General features: G+C 41.9%; 1 protein-coding gene across 1 annotated transcript in view; it reads left to right on the top strand.

Moving 5' to 3' along the window:
* Positions 1 to 796: 796 nt before the first annotated feature.
* HTR1E (5-hydroxytryptamine receptor 1E) overlaps positions 797 to 26,250 on the top strand; it is a 66,961-nt gene continuing 41,507 nt past the window's right edge. The window contains exon 1 of the mRNA XM_010987724.3: positions 797 to 1,030. The gene's annotated coding sequence lies outside the window, so the exon portion shown is untranslated. The remainder of the gene's footprint in view (positions 1,031 to 26,250) is intronic.

The following is a 26,250-nucleotide window of genomic DNA, read 5'->3' as shown; positions in this document are numbered from 1 at the left end:
CCAGGTTAGTACTCTTGGAACACTTGGAAGAGCACAAAATCTCCTGCCAACCTGAAAAGTCTGCTCCCACCTCCTTCGCTGCTCTTTTTCTTCTCTGCTCTCCCTTACCTCTCTGCCTCTTTCCACTTTTCCCCACCCCAATTTGCCTCCGCTTTTTCCTCACCGTCTTCTTCCCATCCCTCTCCTTAAAGCATCCTGTGGAAGTTGACTGTAATTTTCCCCTTGAGGAAAGCTGAGTAATTCACCTCCAGAGCGTTTGCCTGGAGGAACCGCAGAGAGATAAGGTCCAAATTCGCCAACTCTTTTTCTTTTGCTCTCCCTCCCAACCTAGGCTGGCCACAAGAGAGGGGAATGGGGTCTGCCTCTCCTGGCACCAGTCGGCCCCTCTCCACCTGGGCCGCCGCCTGCAAAGGGCTCAGGAGGATGGACCCTTCCTCGCACCCCGCCGCCCCGTAGGCCAGATTTATAGTGTGGGCAGCGCTGCCCTCTAGCGTTTGCAACCGGGAGCCCTGAGGGCGCCATCGGCTCCAGAATTTCTTTTACAACCTAAGCAAGACCTGAAGCACCTCGGAGCTCTGACCCCCAGTTCTCCTCCACCACCGTCCACCGCATTGCACCCCAGCTCCCCTTTTCATCCCACCCACCCTGTTCTCTGTTCAGGGATGTCCTGGATGGCTGCAACCTACCGGTCGATTTAACAGACTGCCCCCTGCTCCTGCTCCTCCTCCTCCTCCTCCCCGCTCTCGCCTCCTCTTCCAGTTGGGGCGCCCAGACTTGGCAGAGAGCAGCGCCTGCCTCCCGGCGCGCCGCGCTTGGGGCCCTGTCTCGCCGCAGCCCCGGGGACACGGCGCGGGCAAAGGGCGCCCGAGGGGCCAGCGTCCGGGTTCTGCGCGCCCTGGAGCCGGGTGCCGTGAGAAGCGGCGCTTTGGTAAAGCTCGAGAGGAAAAGCAGCGGTTTGGAGTGAGACTTCTGGAGCCACGGGACGCCCGGGTTCGCCCAGTGCGCGGCGGCTGCGCGCACCGGCCACAAGGTGAGGGGCGCACGCTTTCCGGGGACGCCCTCGGCCTCCCCTTGACCCCGTCCGCACGCAGGGGATCCAGCTCCGGCTGGCGGATTTCTGCAGCGGCTGAGGCTCCAAGGTGCCGGGGGTTGGGGCCCAGGGAGGGCGACTACGGGGGTCACCAGGGCACCGTGCCTGCCCCTGGACTTCTTAGCTCGGGACACCTGAGGGTCGACCTTGTGTAGATCTGTGCTTTCAGAATTTTATCCTGCTTCCTTGCAAAAGGATTTGAGGGGTCTTCAAGATGAAATACAGGTGGAAGGGGTGCTTGGAGGAAAAAACTTGAGTGGAAATCCCACGGAGAGGGGTGTGCTGAGGGGACCGCAGAAGGATGAGCGGGAGTCAAAGCTGACGCTGACTGAAAAAACCTTTGGTTAGAAAGAATTGCACGGTTGCTCTAGCCCTCAGAAAAGAATGATGTCCTGCGCCCTGGGAAAGAAAATAGCCCAGGTGAGGAGGTGACGGAGCTGGCTTATTTCCCTAAATTACCAGATAAAGCTTGAAAGTGCGAGTGACGACGGGAAGTTTAGTCTTAAGCTATTTCCACCCAGTACTGCAAGGTGAGAGACTGGCCCCCTACGAAGTGAAAATGAGAGGGAATTGAGGCTAAATGGAAGTGGTTCCTGCTTCTATCTCATGGATCATATAAGGTTTTGCATTATTAAAATACAATCTACTTTTATGAGTTGCTGCCTGCGTCCACTTTGGGGTAGCACCTTACATTCAGCCTAACCCTGCTTGTCCTTGAGTTAGAAGGATGAGACAGAGGGTGTCAGCATTCCAGGATGCTACTTCTTAACCTTCCTTATTGTCCTTCCTTGCTTCCTGCACCAAATCTCTCAGAATGCAGGAGGAAATAATATAATAGATGGGCAAATGGATTGGGGGAGGGGTGTTTTCCCAAATAATTCAGGGTTCTTTTACTATTCTTCTTTCACCCCCAGCTCCAAGCAGTATATGCTCGGGTCTGAACTCGACATTGCTCCAGAATATATATTTGCCCTAGTTATACATTCAGATGTAATGTGCATGACCTTAAACACCCAAGGTGGACATGTTCATACCATATGTTATGAGTCTGGGGCTTCCCTAAAACATTGCTCATGGGGCAGGAAGCAGGAGCTGGGTCTGGTACCCTGTGCAGTCTCTTCCATGAGGAGCATATTTGAAATAGATTTTTGCAATATAGAGATTATGAGCCAGCCTTTCTTCTCTTGCTGGTGCACTTGTTTTCCTGCAGAATTAAATGAGATGACCCTCTCTTCCACAAATGAGTGAGCAAAGGCATTTAAGGACAGCTTAGCAAATGCAGAAAATGTGCCTGCCTGCCTTTTTCCTCCACTCAGAACTTTAGCCCCCAGACCACAGAACTATGAAGATGAAGCAGGCCTCCTAAGCGGGACTCAGCTCAGTTTCTGTATCATGTTTAAAGCCAAGCATGTTGCTTATTTCTAAAATTGCATAGCACCTCCACAACTAACTGTTTGGCTGCATGGAGGTGGGGGAGGTATCTCAGCCCAGGCATTTCATCACTCCAGAGCTATACAGAGAAACTCATTCAAATCCTGATTCATCACTGATGATAGAACTTAACTATTGTGTCATCATCACCTGATACGGGCTGTAGAAGCCCAGGGTTGCTGCAGATCTCTGTATAGACTGAGACTTGTCATGAAAGAGCTGAAAAGGAGCTCAGAAAAAATATAGCTGGGACTCAGGTCCTCAGAGATTTGGCATATGCATGCCTGAACATTCCTTTAGTTGGTCATTGTTCCCTTTGTGAAGATTTCCAGGGATGAAGACTTCACAGATTATTTTCATATTAGACAGTATCGACATCGACCATTTATGTCCACCAGCTGACAAATGAAAAAAACTTTGAAATCAACATCACCAATATAGTAAACTCAAGTTTTCCTTCTCTCCTCTTGTCCTGCCCATGGTGACTTTACTCGGGCCATATTCCCAGACCAAGTGCTCCTGGGTGTCCTCCTGGCACACCATTCCTTTGGGCACGTGTTCCCTTGCAATTCTCCCTGATGTCACCTTGGTTAGCCTTTCTGGTATCTGCTCAAAACATCTGCTCCCCATTTCTTACTGAATCCTGCATCAATCATGTAAATAAATTTCTATTCTTTTGAGGAAAATAACCAAGTCAGGGATTCTCAGAGGTGGTATCTAAGAAGAGACAAAATCCAGGACACATCTCTAGCCCAGGTGACACTGCAATATGTTTCCATTTCCTGCTGTTTGACGAGATAATTACTGGGGAGTGAGGTGAGATATACCACTAGCAGCACCTTGGGCCCACCTGGCTGAGGCCCCTCCCTATCGCCATATTAGGTGATAATGGTGATTTTCCCCCATCCCCATCACCACCTCCACCAAGATCCCAAAACTTCAAATTGAAAGTAGATCCCTTAGCAGAAGGCCTCAGGCCCTGACCTGTTAGGTTATCTTCACATTCCTCAAGCGTCCCATTTCTACACCTCACCTTTACATACAGGTCATGTTTTCATGTCTCTGTGATACTTTATGGAATTTTATTTCTATACTACCCTTTAAAAGTACAAGATCTAAGTCTAATAGTTTAATATAGGGAGAACTTCCCTTTATTCCTGTAGGCTTATTTACATGAGAAAATAAGCTTGAGGCTACACAAGAGGTGAATTTCAACCAAAGAGGGATTTATTGTTCATACTGTATGTTATCAAGGCCATTCTGTGTCAGAGATGAACCTGGGCATTTTATTCCTTTATGCTCCTTTTTTCTCCACCTCCCACATTCTTATGTGTGGGAAATTACATGAACATTAATTGCAGGGAAACACTGAAAGTGAGTATGCTGTGTGACTGAGAAGGGGGCAGGTGGTTGGACAGGAAAGAGAAAAGGGGGGCAGATGGATGGACAGGGAAGAGAAAGGAGGGGCAGATGGATGGACAGGGAAGAAAAGATGGGAAATGGGCAGCAGCTCTTTAGTGCAGCTGACTCCTCCCCTGTTTTCTCCTCTCTGAGTTATTTCTAGAACAAGCATTGTCACCCCTAAAGCTGGGGGCCAGGTCAGTCATCTTACCAAAGTCTATCTTCCGGGGAATGAAAGGACTTTGATCAATATCCCACCAACTTCTCATAATTTGATATTCATTTCCACATTTTGTAAATTAAGAAACTGAGAACCAGAATTCACAGAGATCATTCTGTCAGTCTGGTGTATTCCTGGATCACAACAAATTGGCCAAATCTTTAAGAATTGTCTTTCTAATACAATTAGATTCTGATTTTATTTTTCACTTCTTGTTGTTTGGGTTTTTTTTTTTTTTTTTAATCCCATCCACTGTAGATTACCTAGTCCACTATAGTTATTGTCCTAATGATTTCAGGGTTTTTGGTTTATGGTTGTCTTCCCCTAAGACATAGCACATAACCAGGACACTTGTAATAAGTTCGTTGTTCACGCTCTCTCCTGGGTGACCTGTTCTCAACACGTACAGTTGTAGGATTAGGAAGACAAAATCCTTTGGAAGAAGCTGTAAAACCCAGTCCTTCAATATCTGGATCATTTTAAGTTGTGAGAGGATTGAGCGTCTCAAGGTTCTAGTTATCAGTACAGACCAGATGGAAGGTCTTTATGAAATCTGGCATGAGAAAGAAAGCATTTTTATAGCAATAAGATAATATTTTGAAAAATAGCAACCAATGGCAGCAGCATCTTGCGGTTCTAAAACTCACATCTTTCTAATGACCCCATCTACCAGAAGTGCCCAGGTAAAGTAAAACCAGACCCTGAGAAAGCTTTCCTTAGCGGCAGCTGTTCTTTATTTCTTTATCAAATAATGGGCACATGGTGATGTTTCTAGGGGATCTGGGAAGGATCTGACTTAAACATGAAAGTATGGGTTTTGTTGGGACAGCGTGCTGAAGAAAGTCAAATTTGTGTCAAGCTCTGTATTCTTGGGAATCAAAGACAAGCCAGAGTGTCTTTTTGGAGTAAACTCCACCAAATGAATAGTAAGATTAATAGGCCATATCTCCTCCAAAATGACTTCAGCTACATTATTCTAACAATGTTCAGAGTTATCGTAAGTCCATTCATCTCCACTGGTGGCAGTGGAAAAGGAGGAGGAACTAATTAACTTATAATCAGTGTCTGTTATGCTTCAGGGACTGTGCTAAGAGCTCTCCGTATATTCTTTCATTTAATGCTAACAAAAGCACTACAGGGTAAGTATTATCAACCCACAATTCATTCATTCATTTAAAAACTGCACTTGTCATCCAACTGCCAGACTTGCTGTCCTTTTCAGGAAGTTGCAAAAAATCCAGAGGGAGCAAAGGGAACACACACAAGGGGAAAAGCTAGAGAGAAGGTTTTGAGAGGTTTGCTGGTTGTGGAGGGGATCCTATGAATTTGGATTTCACTCTGTAGGCCTGGCAGAATCATCACAGAATTTTTTAATGTATTTAAATGTGTTTATTAAGAATACAAAGCAAGGGATAAACAACAAGTTCATGCTGTATAGCACAGTGAACTATATTCAATATCTTGTAGTCATGACTGAAGCACTATGCTGTACACCAGAAATTGACACAACATTGTAAACTGACTATACTTCAAGAAAAATATATGTTTTAAATATATATATATATATATATACATTAAATAATACAAAAAAGAATAAACAGCAAGGTCCTACTGTATAGCACAGGGAACTATGTTCAATAGCTTCTAATAACCTACAATGAAAAGGAATATATATATATATAACTGAATCACTATGCTGTACACCAGAAACTAATACAACATTGTATATCAACTATACTTCAATTTAAAAAATTGAAGCAGGAATTTAAAATCTTCCCACAAAGGAAAAGCAAAAGAATAATATTCAAGGCAGGGAGGGTATAGGTCAGTGGTAGAACACATGCTTAGCATGCACAAGGTCCTGGGTTCAATCCCCAGTACCTCCATTAAAAATACATAAATAAAAAAAACTTAATTACCTCTCACCCTCCAACAAAAACAAAACTAAACTAAAACTAAAAAGAAAAGTTATTAAAAAAGAATAATATACTTACAAAAAGTGTACCAATCATAAGTGTTAAGCTCTGTGACTTTTCTCAAAGGGAACATACCCAGGTACCTAACCACCACCAAGGTAAGAAATGGAAGAGCCCCACCACCCAAGTCCTCTCTCTGCCCCCACCCAGACAGTACTTCACCCTCCTCCCTAAAGGTAACCACTATCAGCCTTCCAACATCATAGATTATTTTATGCTTTATGTACACATAAATCACACAGAATGATCTCTTTTGTGATTTGGCTCAATTTTATATTCGTGAGATTTATTCATGTGGATGGTTATACCAACAGCTTGGTAATTTGCTGTGGTGGTGGGAATAGCGTTGTATTGTACGAACGTGCCACGATTTAATTCATCAGTCTACTGTTGATGGGCAGTTAGGTTGTTTCCAGGTTTCTAAACCTGGTGAATAATGTTTACACTCACCAAGACTGAAAACACAGGAGAATGAGTAAGAACGCATTTGTTGACTCTCAGAAGGTTAAAAGAATTGCCCGAATCTGTGTTTCTGCCACAAGCACTTTCTCCGCTGGCTCCCACCACACCCCTTCCCCCGGCACAGCACCCCTCTCACCCCAAATTGTAATGAGTCACCCAAAAGGGAATGTGAACTACTTCATATTTCCTGAAATGAGGACCTATGAATCATCTGCTCTCCTCTTCAATGTAGTCTCCTTTCCGCAGCACAATTATAAAGGAGATGATGATAAATCAGCTAAAACTTATTTTTTTTTTTTAACTTTTAGACTACAAGACAAAATTCAGAGCAAGAGAATGGAAATAAAGGAAGTAGAACGTCAAGGACTTAGGTTTATTCTGGGTGGTTCAGGGGGATGGACCCAGTTAACAAAATGTGCAGAGAAGCAGACACCAACGCTGCACAGAAGGACTAACGTTCTCTGAAAATGCAATTAGATTGCTGGTGGGGTCTGGACTCCGCATGGCTGGAAGTCTTTGGGGGCATGTCACAGGTCGGGTTCTCCAAGAAACATCCTGAGATGGGGTTTATTATACAGGATGTTTATTAGGGAAAGCCCAGGGGAACTATATCGGTGGAAGGGAAGGAAGGAGGGTTGGGCAGAGGAAGACGCTGAGATGCAAAGTAGACCCTGGGGGGAGTCTGAGCCAGAATGACCCATGAGAATTGTCCCAAGCTGGGCCAAAAGGGTCAGGCTTCCCTACCCTTCCTCCCCCAGAACAGAATGTGGCTGTCAGGGTGCAGCCTTGCGGGAGGCAGCTCTCTGCAGCTGAGGCTGACAGTTGAATGCTGTCCGGACCCAATCCCAGCAGCTGGGCTGCAAGTCCCTTCTTGAAGGAGGGCTCTGGACAGGTGGGACTCTGTGTCCATCTCAGGTCTTTTTTTTTTTTTTTTTTTTTTAATATGGACTCCAACTAGAGAGGATGAAATTAGGTAACTTTCCAGGCTCCTACTAACTGTGAGATCTGCATTTACTCTTTTCATTATACCCAGGTTTCTAAGTCACTGAGGCTATTGAAGAGCTTACAAATTGTTGTAAATAATTTACCATTTTGCCTTTAATCTCTCCTCCTGCCATTTCAGCAAGAAAATATGTCACTTAAACTACTCAAAGTGGATGGAAGGCAAGACTCCCTACAAACACATGTGGCCCCTTGATGCAGAACTTCTTGTAAGAAGGGAGGGAGGGAGGGCATACTGCCAACTGTCCTCAGTGTTAATCTTTTAGATGTTCATAAAGGGACTGTGTGTGTGTGTGTGTGTGTGTGTGTGATGGTGATACCTATATTTAATGCTTGAAAAAGAATTTGCAATAACTGCTTCCTTATCATTGGACCTGCATGGCGACTAAAATATAATAGAAAAACTGCTCATGAAAACCTCTCCTTACCGTCTCTGCCTATCCAACTCAGTAGCATACACTTTCCTGCAAAGGGGGTTTTGTTGTGCGCTTTTGACAAGGGGCCAGCTGATCCTTGTTAGCTTAGAGAACCTCTCAGAGAAGATTCTGCAGGGGAAGCCCTGCTCTCACAGACACAGCAGCCCCTGAGCTGGCCCTGCCTCTGACCCCATGATTCATCCCTCTTTGCCTCCAGTGCCGAGGCTGCTGCTCCTGGCTGTCCCACAACTGTAGTTAGTGAATTCCTACCAGGAGCCACTCCACAACATTCTTATGGCCCAGAGAGGGCAGGGTGACACTCCATGTTTTGCATTCATCCAAGCTCCATTCCTGGGCACTCTTTGCTTTTGCTCCTGCAGTTTGGTCTCCTTTCCAAAACAGTTTTAGTGTCTGCAAAAGCATCTTAATGAAAGAAACGTGGTCTGTTAAGAAAATGTCGTTAGTTCTTTTGGTCTTCGTTGTGTTAATTTTCTCTAATGTTCTTACTGCAATTCTCCAGTTTGCTTTTCTTGATTGTAATCTGATGCCTCCCCCTCCCTTATTACCTAATGTAAGTTCTTTGACTGCTTTGTGCCTCAGTGGTCCCAGTTCTAACATGAGAACGACAGTTCCTGCCTTCCAGACCTATTGTGAGGGGTAAGAAGGGGTAGTGTAACATAGGCTATGAAGAAATGGATGTATTATTACAGTTGCTGTCTTCATTATTATTTCTGTGTGGGATGTGGTAGAAATAATACTGACCTGCACATATCTGCAAGAAGCTCTAATTTGAAAAGATACATGCACCCCAGTGTTCACAGCAGCACTATTTACAATAGCCATGGCATGGAAGCAACCTAAATGTCCATCAACAGATGACTGTATAAAGAGGTTGTGGTATATACATACGATAGAGTACTACTCAGCCAAAAAATAAAAAAAATAATAAAATAATGACATTTATAGCAACATGGATGGACCTGGAGATCATCATTCTAAGTGAAGTAATCCAGACAGAGAAAGAAGAATACCGTATGATATCAGTTATATATAGACTCTTAAAAAATGACACAAATAAACTTACTTACAAAACAGACACAGACTCAAAGACATAGAAAACAGATTTGTGGTTACCAGGGTAGGGGAAGGGGGTGTTGGAGGGATAAACTAGGAGTTCAGGATTTGCAGATACTAACTACTATACATAAAATAGATAAACAACAAAGTCCTACTGTACAGCACAGGAAACTATAATCAATACCTTGTAATAGCCTATGATGAAAACGAATATGAAAAGGATGTGTGTGTGTGTGTGTATGTATATATATATGAACTGATTTTATATATGTGTGTGTGTGTGTGTGTGTGTGTATAACTGAATCACTATGCTGTACACCAGAAACTAACACAACATTGTAAACCAACTATGCTTCAATTTAAAAAAAAAGAATCCCAACCTAAATTTAGGTGAAGGATGTGGCACTGGCCTTGTAGAAATAAAAGAGTGATGGATCCAGGCTGAGTTCCACTGCCCTGAACCCAGCCGGCAAGAATTTTTCCTCTTTTAATTTCCAAACTGCCTCAGATCAGGGATGACCTCAAGCCCCAGAGAACGCTCTTATGTGCTGCTTTCTCCAACCACTCAACCTCCACACTCTGAATCCACTCACAAATCCTTCCTTGATACACACAGGAGAGAAGACTGACCCCAGGGTGGGACTCTGGAACTTCATTTTGCTGTTGCTCTGCACTTAGAAAGTCACATGACTTCTGCATACTCTGTAGTGGTGACTGTCAAACCTTAGTGCAGAAGAACCACCTGGAAAGCATGTTAAACCTCAGGTTTCTGGGCCCCACCTGCAAAGCCACTAATCAGGAGGGTGGGGTGAGGCCAAAGATTTGCATTTCTCACAGTCTCCTCAGTGATGCTGATGCTGTTATCTGCAAACCATACCGTGGGTGGCAGGGCTCTGTGGGGGTCAGCACTACGTACAAAACAAAATGTTTTTGTACAGCTAAAGAAACAGAAAACATATAAGGGAACTCATCTCAAAGAACTACAACCCAGATTAGACACATGTCATCTTTAAGCAAGAAAGCATGCTGCTGCCATCTTGCAAATGTTATTTCCAGAGTCGTCTTTGTGGGGAAAGCAAATTGCCTTTAAAAACGAGCAAAAAATGCCACATATATCACGTCAGGGAGCCAGCCGATCGTCATCTCAAAGGCTACCAAACGTTGACTAAATTCACTATATGTTCATAATTTTTTAAAAACAAGCAAGCTAGAAACAGAAGAAACAAATTTGTTAGTAAACTAGAAATAGTTAAGGAACAGTTTTTCATAAGATTCCAAAATGGAAGCCACAGTCTTTTTGTAACCTAATCTCAGAAGTGACATCCCATCAGCTGTACTCCGTTCATTAGGGACAAGGCACTAGTTCCAGCCCATACTCAGGGGGAGGGAGTGCGCCAAGGGCACAAGCACCGGGAGGGACAGACCCCTGAGGGCCACCCTAAGGCTGCTGCCACATTATGAGGATACATGAAAAGTTGTTTGATAAGGACTCAATTCAGTATCAGCTGCTATTACTACCTCATAGTACAGTTCCTGGACTGAAATTAAAATCTATGTAATCTATTAGAATATATGTAAAAGGAATTAGTAAAATGTAAAGATCTATGCAAAATTAAGATTTCATTAGCTTTATTAATGTTGAAAATCTAGCTCCAAATTATAGGTGGTGATATAAAAACAGCAAATCAAGGATTAAGTGATCTGAATTCTACACCTTGCTCTGAATGACCTTGGAATAACACTTATTTGTTTCATGCCTTAGTTATCTCATGAGGGCAATGATAATAACAGCCTTGCCAGGATCAAATGTAGTATGTATGTATATAAAAGTACATGGAAACCTAAAGAAATGAGATGCTGGTGATGGTGATGAGAACAATGGTAAAGGCGATTATGTTTCAGCTACTACTTCTTGGTCCTTTTTTTGACCATTGAATTAAACAGATGTGGTTTTTATCAGTTATGTTTTAAATGTGTGTATAAAATCCAGGTACTGCCAATTTTTACTACTAATTTTATATGACTTAATCTTATCTTGCTTTGCGCATGAGATATGCTGCCCTGAAAAATGGATGCAAATAGAATTTTTGGAAATTGACCCATAATTCAAATGCACAGAAAGGGTTTCTATATAACTAGGGGAAGTTTAGAGTGCATGTGTGATATTGTGATATAATTAATATTTTCATAACAGAAAGAATTGTCTTTATCTAATTAGCTAGAATTTTCTGACATTATATCAAGTACTTTAGAATTGGGCACACCTGTATAAATATTCTACTGTATAATCGAGCCTTAAAGTTATTAGAGAAAGAACTTGCAAAACAGCCTTTTGAAGTAGGCAAATACACCCAACTCTTGGTTATCTCAAAGAGTGTTTATATTTAATTCTTGTGCTATGTACACTGCGTCTCTCACTGTAAACTGACACAAATTTAGCAGGCGTAAGTAAAATTCAAAATCTCCTGTTCAACCGCCTTAAGGTTTTTTCCCCTGCTTATAAATTTATTATATATTCATTGTAGAAAATATGGAAATACAGAAAAGTGTCCAGAAGAAAACTAAAATTATTTAAAACCCCACCACCAAGAGATAGCCACTATTGATAACTGGATGTAGCTTTGCCCACAGTGCTTTTCCTCTATATAAGCAGAAAACAGATGTTTCTTTTTTAATAATATTAGAAGCATGCAATGTGTTTTTTTAAATCCATTAACTTTTTTCCCATTAACATTATAGCTTTAATAGTTTCACATAATAACTAAACATTCTTTTGAAACATCACTTCTAATGAGAATATAATATATTGTGTGGCTATATCATAACTTATCTAACCAATCAGTACTACTGGACTTTTAGATTGTCACCAGTTTTTTTTTTTAATACTATAAAATTATAGTGTGAAATTATGTAAATTTTATACTATAACATTATAGTGTGAAATTTTTTACTAAAATCTTTGTCCTTTATTATTCTGGTTATTTTCATAAGCATTTTGTAGCAAAGGGTCCTTGAAGTCACTAGAGGAAAATGAGGCTCGGTGATTTAATTGTGGATGGGACTTACATACACATAGCCTTTTCTCCCCCTTTCCCTCTCAGGTCCCCCTTTCCCTTACAGAAGTTTATGGGCTTTTAGTGCTGGAAATTGCAAAAGCAACAATCTAGTTGGAGTGGCATCTGTTCTGTTTTCCCTACCCAGCATCCATCCCCCTTCTCCAGTAACAGTGCTCTGATTTTCCTTAAAGAAATAGACTTCTTTACTCTCAAACTATATGACATGCTCAGGTGAAACTGAAGGCACCCGTTCTCCAAGAGTTACACGTGACCCAGACCAATCACAACACTTTGCTCTCCTAGCCTTTGTGATTGGTTCGGGGATGTCCCATTTTCCAGGACAGACCAATCAGAATCAATGAAACTCATTTTGGGGGTTTACAGTTGCCGCCAAAGGACTGTGTCTGGGCTGTGGGATTGGAGGATCTCTGCCTGACATAAAAGGAAAGCCCCCTAAAGATAACACCTTACATGGTGGAAAGAAGAAATGGAGAATGATTCCTGATTTTACCCTTTGACTTTCTGAATCCAGCTGTGCCTGGATCTATTCTAGAGCAATTCCTTTTTTCCATGTAAACTAATTTGACAGGATTTCTGTCATTTGTGTTTGAAAGGCTCCGCACTAATCCAGAGAGCTTACACTCTCACTTGATGAAGGTGAGTTGTGATCAAGATAGTATAAGTACAGACTTTATGACTTTATATGAGCTGTGGTCAGGAAGATTCTGAAGCTGAATCATGGATGCATCACTCACCGTGTAACTGCGGCAAAGTTCACAGGCCTGCCCCGCCTCAGCTTCCCTACCTCCACAATGAGGAGAATGAAGGGCTACCTACATGAATGTGTGAAAAGCGCTTAGAGCAGAGCCTGGCACCTCCTAAGTGCTGCATGATTGTGCCCCTGCTGCTGCTGCTGGTGTTTTGGAGGTGGAAAGTGAAACACAGGAGAGTTAAGTGACCTGTTTTTCTCAGAGGTTTGTTGGCCAAGCTAAAATTCAAACTTAGGTCTTCTCTTTCCTCTGCTCAGTTAACCATGTCGTCATTTTTATGACAGGGATTTAAGCATTAAGCTTTGAGGGGATTTCTGTCCATCTATTTGAATAGTTCTGACAAAAGCATTGGAGAGAAATCTGGAGCCCACAAAATAAGTTAATGTTACTAACAGTGACCAGACCCTGCCGTTAGAACTGTAAGTTATAACTTATAACTGAATATCTTTTACTATGGTAAATTTAATTAATTTAGTTTAATTTAAATAAATTTAATTAAATAAATTTATTGTGATAAACTTAATTTAATTAAACAATAAATTGTTAAGTGTATTTATTTAATTAAAATTAAAATACATTTTCTGGTGACTTCTATTATTACAAGTGGCTAGGAAGGAAACACTTGGTCCCTCTCCCAGCTTTTTATTTCTTAAATCAAGTATACCTTCCCCCTATACCAGGTGCTCCTGCACAATGTCCTCGGCTAGTGGGCTCCCATTACTACTGAGCGCTGGGGGAACGTGTTTGCTGGGGGAGGCAGCTGGTTTCTCCCAAATTTAAATCAGATTTCATCGTGTCTGGCTCAGAGAGAACATGGCATGTGGCAAATGAATACACAGCTGCCTGGTGAATTTTTCCAGTGAGAATTAGTCTAATACCTAAATGCACAGTGAATAAAACATTTTCTAAATAAGAATAGCACGTTCAAATTCCTTGTCATTGTTAAATATTAAGAGTCAGGTCATGCCCTTGAATTATAATAAAATCCCACTATCCTACTTGGAAAATTACCTCGTATTTAATGTCATACTATTCAAGTCCAGGCTGCCTTTTAAATTTTATTATTACAGACTTTTTTTCAGACAGCTACATTGCCTGTTGTTAAAATATAAACTCTTCTTTGAGTGGAGAACTTCCCTATCAAGGCCTTAGAAAGTTCTGATAGAGGAAAGCGTGTAAGAACGGTGACGGGGGAGGTCCTTGGCCTAGGGCTTTGGAATAGTCTGATCACAATTCAGACACAGCCCTGCCACTTCTCGGCTGCCCACCGGTGAGCAAGGTACTTACTACCCTCTGCCTTAGTTTCCACACCTGTAAAACAGTAGTTATAACATCACGCACTGATGATAATTCAAACCTCATGAAATTGCCAGAATCAAAATGAGAAAATGTGCATGATGCTCTTAGCACCTAGTAAGGAAGCACTCAAAAACGAGAGCCGCTTTGTTGCTGGTTCTAAAATCTGCAGGACATCTAACTGAAAAAGTTATCACACCTTTCTGGGTCTCGCTTTTTGTCATCTTTACGAGTAAACTGGATCAGATTCCATGTAAAATGCCTTTCAGGCTTAAAATGCTACAACAATACCCATAAGTGTGTACCCATAACCCCATATCTGTAACAGTGTCAACACTGGGAAAATTTTTCAAACCTGTTCTTCCACAGTGAAATCAAGCTGCACCCATTCTCAGCAAGGTCCATCTATTCATGACTTTCCATCCATTGCTCAGATTTTTCAGCACTTGCTTGGGGAGGAGAGTTAATGGCTCATTACAGAACTTTCCTCATCATGACGACTTTCATAGTATTATTGACAATCTTTCAGATTCTATAATGAATCTTTATCATCATCAAAGGACGGTATTACGTTGTTAGCACAGACAAAAGTAACCAATTCACGGATTAGCTTGGTTAATGAGGATCATTAATATAGATTATTCTCTCCCAGTTGTTTTGGTGCGGTGGGTGTTGAGTGCTTAATTCACTGGAAGAAAAAACAATAGATATAAATATACCCTGTGAGACTGAAAAATGTTTTTCTTCTAATAATAGAAGTGGAATAACGCAAATAAGAGCGTCACCTGAGTTTTAAGTGGCACACAGTATTGTTGGCCCCCAGACTGACTGCTGGCATGAGTACCAGAAAATATAGCCAGGTATTGGCAAATATCTTCCGTATTATTGTTAAGAAAGTAAAAATAAATGCCTCTTCGTTGGTGTGAATTTTCCTTATTTGAGGCTTTCTTGATTACAAGTAACAGATCCCACTTCAAATTAGCTTAATCATGAAGGGAATTTATTAGAAGTTGCTGAGATATATGTAGAACCCCAGAGCCAGAACTAGGTGCTAGGAAGTTATCCAGAAGCTGAACCCAGTGTGTATATGTCTCTCTTTTCTCTCTTTCCCTCCCCTTCCTATCCCCTTCCCTCCCCGCCTCTCCTCTCTCCAGATTGGCTTTCAATGCCTCTGCAAGCACATAGCCAAAGACACGTGTTCCACAGCCCCTTAGTTTAGATGCCCAGATTCAGACAACTCAAAGAGAAAACCAATAAACATCTCTCATTCACAGGTCCAAATTTTTAGAAGAAACTGACTGGCCCAGCTACAGTTAGGTGTCCACCCCTGACCCAATCAACAATGGCCAGAGGGTGAGGTCACAGAAATGCAAACAAGATTGCTGGGAATCTAGTCCTAGCAGGAGGGGAACGGTATGCAAGAAGAAAAGAGGATATCGGTTGTAGAGATACTCCTCCCAAAACTCTGTTCTTCCTTTTGGCTGGTGCACAAACACACACACACACACACACACACACACACACACACACACACACACACACACACACACACACACAAACACACACCCCTACCTCTCTCTTTATTCTGAGGTCTCCATGCCATACATGATTTAAAACAGCTTACCCTGAACTACACACACACACACACTCTCTTCCTAAAGGGAGATAATCCAATCAGTCATATCTAGCAACTGAAACCAAAAATGTCATCAATGAGCCCCTCTCCTCAAAGTGAATGATTTCCAGATTAGCCCATTTTCCCTCTAGACCAGACTCCATTTTGTTCAGACAACGCTCCTTTCCATCCTGCAATGCAGTGGTTAAGCGGAAAGATTAGAAAGCTGTCAGAACCACAAACACCCCCCCACTTAGAAAAAGATACAAGAAACAAAAATCTTCAAGGCAACACCGTACATTGGTTACCAGACCACAGAATCTATTGCATCTCACAAGACAAGGATTAGAGGGGAAGCTAAAAATACTTTATAGGCCTCCATTGGTGGTGTGGTAGGTTCCTTGCTTAATCAACTGCTCCAGGGACACACAATGCAAATGAGGGAATTCTTTCTGCATGTTCCCCCGAGTGACTCCGCCAGTCAGTTCCACATTCTCTCTGTAGCTCTGTTGACCACGCTCTGTGGCTCTGCAGCCTTCTCTATTGATGCAATTTCTCTCTCAGTCAAGATTCTTTGGGTTGCAAGTAAAAACATACACAGATACAAAAACCACACAGCTTAGGGAAAAAATATATTAGGGGTTTATTGGAAGGGTACAGGGATATATCAGTTAGTGCTTACTGAATAACAAGTGACCCCAAAACTTACTGACATAAAACAGCACCCTTTATTTAACTCAGTTTTGGAGAGGGGCTGGGTAGTTTTTCTGGTCTGATCCAGCTCAGCTGGTCCCTGCGGAGTTGCTTGTGCATCTGCACACAGCTGGCAGGTCAGTTACAAGCCTGATCTAGTGTGTTCACACATGTATGGGGGTTGGCAGGCTGTCATCTGGTGCATGGAGGTGGGCCATTCTGGACACTAGACAAGGTGTCTCCACTTGGTGGTCACAGGGTTCCTAAAAGAGCAGCAGAGGAGGCTGCAAAGCTCTTGAGACCCAGACTCAAAATATATACAGAAATCATAAAATTCCATTTCTGTTGTGTTCTATTGGTCAAAGTAGTTAAAAAATTCAGCCAGATTCAGGAAATGGGGAAAAGACCCTCCTCATGATGGGAGGAGGTGCAAAATATTCTGGGCACTTTTGCAGTCTCCAGCAAGTGATATTTCAAGATCAAAGATCATGTGAATAGCCAGACAACACAGTGGCTGGAACTGGGAACTGCAAAGCTAGCAGAGCCTGGGAGATTTCCATTTTCATTCAGGCTATTGTCTGCCTCGCATCATATCTAGCTCTGCTTCTCTCAGTAAGACAACTAACTTTATTCTGTGACTTTCTTCTCTTTGGTGTGTGTATACAAGACCCAGAGAACGGCCCCACAATTCACCAGGGCACATGTCTTCAGTTCAAGTGACCAGTGGGCAGCTGTTCCCCCAGCCCATCCGCTGCGGGTGGAGAGTCACAGAATACACACATGGTTGCTGGGAGCCCACCCTGTGGAAGGGGAAGTTGTGGGATCTTTCTCAGAGGATGAGAGACCCAGGAGGCACTTGCTGGCACAGTGTGTCATGACAAAGCCTGCCTGCTATAAAAAAGACATTATATCTCCGGATGAAGTAAGTACCCTACCACTAAGTCAGTAGCCGGCAAGAGCAACAAAATTTGAAAACAAGCTGGTCATTTTCTTTGATCTCTAATGAATCTGAAGCTCCCATAAATACTCTGCTCTTTTAGAAGGTTTGTAAACAATATTTAATGGAAGTCAAATTTGGTCTGCAGCGTATTTTTTTCATTCAATTTTTCCCTTTTATCTTGGGAACGTCCCCTAAGGAAAGAAATATTCCAGAGCACCATCACACGATGCGTCTGGGAAAGAAGCATAGCATAAACCAGAGCAAATGGACTATCTGCTTCCTGATAGCAAGCATGATTTTCAGGAACTTCTCTGAGCCCAGGTCTTATGACTTCACCATGCTTCCTGCGCTTTCCTGAGGTCCAGCAAAGAATCAGTTTCCCTGGCATTCTTGTTGGGGTGATCAACATCTCTTGCTGGTGCCACTGCTTATTTCCTACAGGGTGATTGGGAGGGAATATGAGCCCCATGCAGATTATCTTCCCACCTGCACTTACCAATCATGTGACCTCAAACAGAGCCTCCTCTCTGTCAACTTGTCACCTGCAAAATCTAGATTTAAAATATCTGCTCCTGCTAGTACTCCATGTGTTGTTTATCAAGATCAAACGAGGGAGGGTGGGTGTAGCTCAGTGATAGAGTGGGTGCTTAGCAGGCATGAGGTCCTGGCACCTCCACCAAAATAATAAACAAATAGATACACCTAATTACCTGCCTGTGAAAAACTAAAGTAAAATAAAAAGAAATCTTTAAAAAGTCAGCCTCTGCATTAAAAAGAAAAAGAATCTACTTTAAAAAAAAATCAAATGAGACCATGTCTACACGTGGTAGTGCCTTGAAAACAGTACAACGTTCTATAGGTGAAAAGAAATGGAACTTCTCTCACAGATATTTGGTAGGGAGATCAATTGTCACAGGTTATTTTATGCCCAGTGTCACAGTATAGAAGTAAAATCCCACCTTGGAAATGTAGGTGACCCCTGCAGAATTTTTGCTTTGCTGCCCCAGCCTGCTGCTGCCCCTTGCAGTATCCTCCTAGCCTTCCTCTCTAGGTAGAAACACGTGAATAAGTCCATCAGAAGGAGGCTGAAGGCATGAGAACTTAACAAACTTTGGTTCTCCCAGAAAAAGCCTCCAGAAAGCTTGCCAGTGTGCTCACAGATGACTCGTCACGCTGGTCTGGGTGAGTAGCCTTGTGGCCCACTCACTTTCTGATGCCCCTTCCATAGTTTTCTCCTAAATTTATCATTATTGTCTTCTCTGATTCCCTTTAATTTTTCTTTAACAGAGCATGCATTCCCATCCTTGAGATGACTCCCAAATGTCAAGAGGACTCTTACACACAATGCTAAAATAGCCAACCTTCAAATTATGTTCTGGATGTAGCAATTATTCCTATTATTTTCAATTATTACACTTGAAATTTTTCCCCTACTTCAACATTTTATTGTGATAAATGTCCAATCTATGGAAAAATTTAAAAAACTAGTACAATGAGCATGAGTACATCCTTCTAGATTCTCCAGTTGTTAACATTTTCCCACATGTATTTGCCTTCTGACCCTCTCTCTAAATCTCTGTCTCTCCCCCTGAATATGCATATTCATCTATGACTATGTGTGTGCAAAAATACACACACATATGTATAGGTTGAAATATGTGAAGTCACAAGATGTTCTGGGCTTATCTTGGACTTTCTGTACACCAATTTGGAATCCATTTCTCCAAGGAGTACTGGTTTCTTTTCATGGAGAATGGTACTTAGAAACCACAATCTCATCTCTAAGTATACTTGATACTAAGGTGTCACTACTTCTAGGCCTTTTTAGTGGACAGAACTAGGAAAACAGTTTTAAATTACAAGTTTATATTGTTAATGTTTCCAGTTCAAATCCAGCCCTCCAACCCTGCCTCGGTCTTTCTCACCATCCCATTTGATTTTGTGTCTTCCTTCTTTCACAGTGAGAACTCTTGTTTCCAACTACATCAGTGTATTTATTCATGTGTCCTATCCTGTAGTACATACAGAACAGTTTCAGAATTACTGTACCAATACTACTGCTAACAATAAAGTTTATAAGTAAAGGTCAGGATTTCTTTGCAGTTCTTTTTTTTTCCCAAGGGGGAAAAAAAACACAAAAAATTTCCTTGGTATTATAGAGTATGTGTCACTATATTATCAGTCTGATTATGTACATTTGTTTATATTTCACTCACTTCTACAATTTGCTTTTTTCCATTGCTTTTAAATTAATTACTTTTGATCACATAAAATATTTATAGTTTAAAAGTCCATCCTCCTTACTTTCAGGCTGCGTATGTCTTTTGCTCTAAAGTGAGTCTCTCATGGGCAACATATTAAAGGATCTTGTTTTCTTATCCAATCAGCCACCCTATGTCTTTTGATCAGAGCATCTATTCAGTTGACATTTAAAGTAATTATTGATAGATATGTACTTATTGCCATCTTGTTCCTTGTTTTCCAGTGTTTTTGTGTTCTTCTCTGTTCAGTCCATCTTCTTTTTGTTTCCCCTGTTGTGTTTTGATGATTTTTTCTTGTAGTAGGCTTGGGTTCCTTTTGGTTTTTGTGTATCTCTTGTAGGTTTTTGATTTGTGATTATCATACAGTTCACGTATATTGACATATAATTACATCTACTTGATTTAAATCAGTAAGTCATTTAAGTTCACAGAGGACAGACCTCTCTCCACCCAGCCTGGGGCATACCAACACCTGTGCATGCCTCACTAGTGGAGTCTTGGCTTCTCCAGCCTTTCTGTCCGTCCCAGCAATTCTCCAAACAGCCAAGGGGGCTTGTCTCCTACATGTAGGATCCCAGGACTGGGAAGCCCAATGTGTGGCTCGACGTGCTCCCTCCCCAGGGTGAGTGTCTGCCTATGCAATCTCCTTTTTCCTCTTAGTTCCCTCCCGGGGGCATAGCTCCCAACCTGATGCTTTTCTCCTCATCCTACCTTGATCCTTTACATGTGTATCTTTAAGCCTTGATTATATAGGAATCCTTCTGCTGACTTCCAGTTAGTTTTTCATGAGAATTGTTCCACATGTAGACTTATTTTTGATGTGTTCATGGGGGAAGGTGAGCTCCACGCCCTCTTACTCTGCCATCTTGATCTTCCTCCTCTGGCCATAGGCGTGTATCTGGATTTTGAATCATTATAAAGACTCTTCTATAAAGGAATTGACCTATATTTTCTTCTGGTCTTGTATAGTATTTTGTATTTAGAACTGTGACTAATTTGGAACTTTGGTATGGATCTAATTTTATCTTTTTTCAAATTGCTATCCAATTGCCCTAACACCATGTATTTACAAGTCATCATTTTTCCAGTGATATTGGAGGCCACTTTTACACAATCAAAATTTCCATTTGCACTTGAGTCTATTTGGGGAGCTTCTGTTCTGTCCCATTGGTCTATTTATGCACTAATATAAATGCGATACCTCTTCAGCTGGGTTCACACAGCAGCCAGTCTTTCTGCCATTGATTCTTGAAAGGGGTGAAGAGAGCAGGCCCATCAGGCTCAGTATCTCACAACTTAGAGACCTGGAGAAGTGTTTAGGGACAGACCCTAGGGTGAGCCCAATGATTCTGCACTCTGATGTTTACACTTTTATAGATTCTCCTCCCCTTGAATGTGAGTGAGACCTGTGACTTGCTTCTAACCAATAAAAAAACAGCGAAGTTGATGGGATGTCACTCCCTTACATTATGTAAGGCTGAGTCTTGCTAGCAGACGTACTCTCACTCTCCTGCTGGCCTTGGAGAAGCAAACAGCTCTGTTGTGAACTAGGGAGCAGGCCACATGACAGGGAACTGTGGGCAGCCTGTATGAACCAAAGGCAGCCTCTGGCCAACAACTAGCCAAAAAAACAAACCAAACCAAACCAAACCAAACCAAACCAAACCAAACTGAAGCTCTAGAATCTCCCTCTCTGTCCCTCTCTCTCCATCGGGGGCTTTAAAGAAGCAAGCTGCCATGAATCCTACAGCCACAAGGAAATTAATTGTGCCGATAACCTAAGGATGTGTGAAAGTGAATCCTTCTGCGTTTAAGTCTGTGATGAGAACCCAGCCCTGGCTGGCACCCTGACCGCAGACCTGTAAGACCTGAAGCGAAGGACTCAGCTCAGTCATGCTCAGGCGTCTGATCACAGACACTGAGATAATAAACATGTGTGGCTTTAGGCTGCTCAGTGTGTGGTGGTTTATTACACAGGGAGGAACAACTGATACTGTGTTCAATCTTACATCTCAAATAACATTTTATATAATAGAATCCTGAGCATGTATGAGTCTGTGTAGGCTTGAGTGAGAGATTGTGTGTGTGTGTGAAAAATGAAACACATTTAAAAATTAAACATCTTTTTTAAAACATGCTTTTTTTAAACAAGGGCCTACTGTAGAGCATAGGGAACTATATGCAACTTCTTGTAATGAGCTATAATGGAAAAGAATCTGAAAAAAATAGACATATGTAAGTATATGTATAACTGAATTGCTTTGCTGTACACATTATAAATTGACTACACGTCTATAAAAAAATAAGAATTAAAACATGCTTTGTTCAAGGTCAGAAAGAGCTGGGATGCTACTTGCTCACCCTGTGGCCTTATAATGTTGTTTACTTTTTTTGAGTTTTCTTTTTTTTTTTTTGAAAATAATAATACCACCACCAACTTCAGAGTTTTATGAGAATAAAATGATAAAAGTCTATGAATATGCTTAGCACATCATTTGGCCTTGCTAGAAGATGATAAAGTTAGGTTTGTCCTTAGTTGTTTAACCCTTTACTGGTGTGCACTGGGTTCAGTGGCTGAGTTCCATCACACGCCAACCTTGTCGTTCAGTATCTAAAACAACCTGGGATTTGTACCACTGTTGAAACAGCCAGTCTCCAGATACCCAACAAGCCTGTGACTCTGAGACAGCTTAGTGAAACCTGTCCAACGGAATTAAAGAAGCCTTGGGAGCAGATGTTCGGAGGCATTTTTAAAGAACTTTAGGCACCAATCCAGGGGGGAATTTTTGCTCAAGTGGAGCTAGTATGGTGAGATTTTTCAAAAACAGTAAGCAGTCAACATTGTTCAAAGCTAATGATTTCCTGCCTTCTGGGCTGATGACTTGAGCAATATATTTCAAATAATCTTAATCTAAGAAGAATTTTTCACTTTAACCTTTGGGAAAAGCAAGAAAAAAAATATATTTTTCTCTTATTAGCTGTGTAAAGCAACCTATTTATTAGGGTGTTTGAAAGTATCCTTTTATGATAGATGCTGGCCAAGACCATCTGTGTTTTTGTGAAAAGAATTAAATCCGAGAATTCAAGATGAGCTTTCCCTTACTGTCACTTTTCTTCCTACATCTTAAGTCTTCAGGGACTCTCTGTGGATACCTCGGCCCCATCTTCTCAGTCATGTGGCACTGGAGAAAAAGCACAGTGGGGTCTATCTCTCAAGTCACATTGATCTGAATGTTTAGTACTTTCCATTTGCTTTGCAATTTCTTACAAAATATTTTCCCAGTGGGAAAAAAGAAAGATTTATATGCATTTGCACAGAAAGATTTCGAAGATATATGGTTAAATGGGGGGGGGGGGGGCGGGAAGCATGTGCTGGAATGAAGACTAACATGCATAGCAAGATCCCATATGCATGGAAGTGCGTGGCCAAAGGTCCGCAGGGTGCAGAATGATAACACTGGTCACGCTGGTTTTAGGTTATTACCCATAGAAAGGGAGTGGAGGGGGGAGAGGGAGGCGGCCTGTCGCCTTTAGTTATGTATATTACTGTATTATTTAATTTTTTTACATTTAGGCTCTATTGACACATTGTTTAATTTTTTCATTTGCTTTCAACTGGAAAAAGAGCATGCACTCCCTGATCAACAGAGGTACTCGTCATTGACCAGCCTACGTTTAAATGTCAGCTTCCCTGAAATAACCTTCCTTGACCGTTCTCTCCAAAGGACCCTCTCTTCCTTCACTCTGTCCCTGTTTCCCTCATCTCCCTCAAAACACTTGCCACCATCCAAATTTAACTCGTATAGATGTTACTGGCCTCTCTCCCAACTAGAATGCAGGTTTTGTGATGGCAGAAGTCTCATCAATCTTGTTTAACTTTGATTCCCCACTGTCTGGAAGAGAGCTGGGCGGGAAGTAGACTGTCAGTAAATATTGGAATAAATATTTTAGTGAATAAGACAGGTGTCCATTTGCCCTGTGTTCTCAGCTGCACAACTCCAAAGGGGCAGGAGCTACAAGGAAAAGCAGCAGCTTTCTCAAGTTCTTCAACTCCTTCCAAAATACCCCTCTCTTTGTTATAGACACATGTTTCAAGAGCTCCAACGAAGATTTGCGCAATGGATCCCAGCAGTCACAGATCTGTGACACAGAAGTGTCCACCAACCAGATGTTGGCTTGGCTCCCAAACAGTATGAGGCAGTATGTTAGTTACTCAGGAGTCTCCAGAGAAGCAGAACCAACAGGATATTGTATCTCTCTCTCTCTCTCTTTCTCTCTCTCCATATATTTTTAAAATATAAATTATAGCTCTATTTATTCTATAAAATTGTAAAAAGTAGATTTTTTTTCATCAAGAGAGAACACAAAACAATCACTATAGCCACCATCTTATGGATAGAGCCATGATCCCATAATCAGAGTGTGCTCCCACCACAGATTTTTAGCAATGGTACTATTTAAAAGAATCCAGAATTTTTCTTAAAGCCTCTCTGTCTACTTGTCAGAGTAGTAAAGAAATCAATTATTCTGGAAGAAGAATAGAAGATGTTTGATAGAACACAACATGAAGGAAACAGAAAGAAATGATTAATTCTTTGTAGTAATAGTGTTTTTAAAAAGTAGCATGAATTTAAGGTTGTACCCATCTTTTGGAGCTTAGATGGGATAAAAGAACCACAGCACATGACAGACAGGTCCTAACTATACGGAGAGAATAACATGAGTGGCTCTACAGAACCAAGCTCCTTCCAAAAAATGTCACTGTGTTGTTTCAGGTACCGCTTTGTACTTTGGGCACGATTTGGATTGGAGATTGATCATTTCTCTTGTTCCTTCTCATGTCCTGTTCAACAGCTCCATTGGCTCCAGAAGCATCATTTCATATGCTACCAACAGAGAGAGAGAGAGAGAGACAGAGAGCGAGAGAGAGGGAGAGAGGGAGAGAGAGAGAGAGAAAGAGAGAGAGAGGTTGATTTTAAGGAATTGGCTCACAAAATTGCAGGGGCTGGCAAGTCCAAAATCTAAAGAGCAGGCCAGCAAGCTCGAGACCCAGGAAGAGTTCATGTTTCATCTTGAGCCTAAAGTCAGTCAGCTAGCAGAATTCCATCTTTCTTGGGGTGGGAGCATCAGTCTTTTTTCGTTTAAGGTCTTCAACTGATTGGGTGTGGCCCACCCTTGTTATGAAGGGTGATCTGCTTACTTCTCAAAGACCTCAGAGTCTACTGATATAAATGTTAATTTCATCTTTAAAAATGCCTTCACAGAAACATTTAGACTAGTGTTTGGCCATGTATCAGGGTAGCATGGGCTCGCCAAGTTGGCACATAAAATTAACCATCCCAAGCAGGGTGGCAGAGCTTTAACCGATGCAGGTGGATAGAGAGTCCTGCAATGAAAAGATTAGAAACAAGGGCATGTGTGAGGAAGAAGGGGAAAGTTTTATGTAACTTCCTGACTGATATGAAATCTCTCTTAACCCTCTTTTATGCAATGATTGGAAAGAGAATCAGAAGATAGAGCCCAGTTCAGCAATGGGAACCTTGGCTTTCCAGGCCCATCTCTGCCAAGCGCAGAGATAAAGCTGTTGGTGGAGACTGGGTAGCTCTGACCCCGCTTTGTCTGCAGTGACTCCCTTCCCTAGTGCCTCTAGATTCTTGAGTACGAGGAAGGAAGCCAACCAATTCCACCCACATTTTAAAGAATTAAATTGAAGGGCAGACTGTCTAAACCAGCCAATTTAAGTGGCTCACTGAACAAATTGTCCAGATAAAACAGGATAAGACTTGTCAGGTAGGTTTGCAAAGCTTATTATATTGGGAGTTCACTTTATTCCAGTGGGTGCCTTCGCCAGTTAGATTCTGTGAGTCAATGCAGGCAGATGTTCTGTCTTCACAGGTGTTCTGTCAAGCTCTGTGGAGGTGAAGGTGGGGAGAGGAGTGGATCAGGGACACCCACCTCAGAAGACTAGGGGTTAATGAAACAAAGGCTGGACTGGGTATCAGAGGAACAGAATTCTTACGGGCTTTAACACCTCTCTGGGTAACTCAGGACAAGTCACTTAATCTTCAACCCTCAGTTTCCTCTGATTCTCCCCCTGCCCTACATTTCATGGGCTTTCTAATTTCAGACACTCTGATGCTCATAATGGCCTCAGGGCCCCTTTCTTAATACTTAATGCTAACTCTCTGTGCCTTCAAATCTCCGCTACTGCTCCTGTTGATTTTATTTCTACCGCTTGAGTATTGGAAAACATTTTCCCCATGATGGTGAGTCAGAAAACAGGTTTTACCTTACACATACACTGTATGTTTCTCTAATTATAAATAGAAAATAATACTGTGCCGGTAATAAAACGAAGCTAGGAGCTACCAAGAAAGCCTGGTTGTTATTTCCAAATACCAATATATTCTTTCATATTTTGGTTTCAGATCGGCTTCCAATGTTCGGGGAGTCTGTTTTTCTTTTTAATATTCCTGCTGTTCACGTGATTCAGAAAACCTCTTGTTGCTATGGAAGTCGAATAGGTTTTTTCATGTTTTCAGAT

This window comes from Camelus dromedarius, chromosome 6 (genome assembly GCF_036321535.1).
Source record: "Camelus dromedarius isolate mCamDro1 chromosome 6, mCamDro1.pat, whole genome shotgun sequence".
NCBI lineage: Eukaryota > Metazoa > Chordata > Mammalia > Artiodactyla > Camelidae > Camelus > Camelus dromedarius.
Note: the sequence above shows the minus strand (reverse complement) of the source record. Positions and strands in the feature narration are given on the sequence as shown.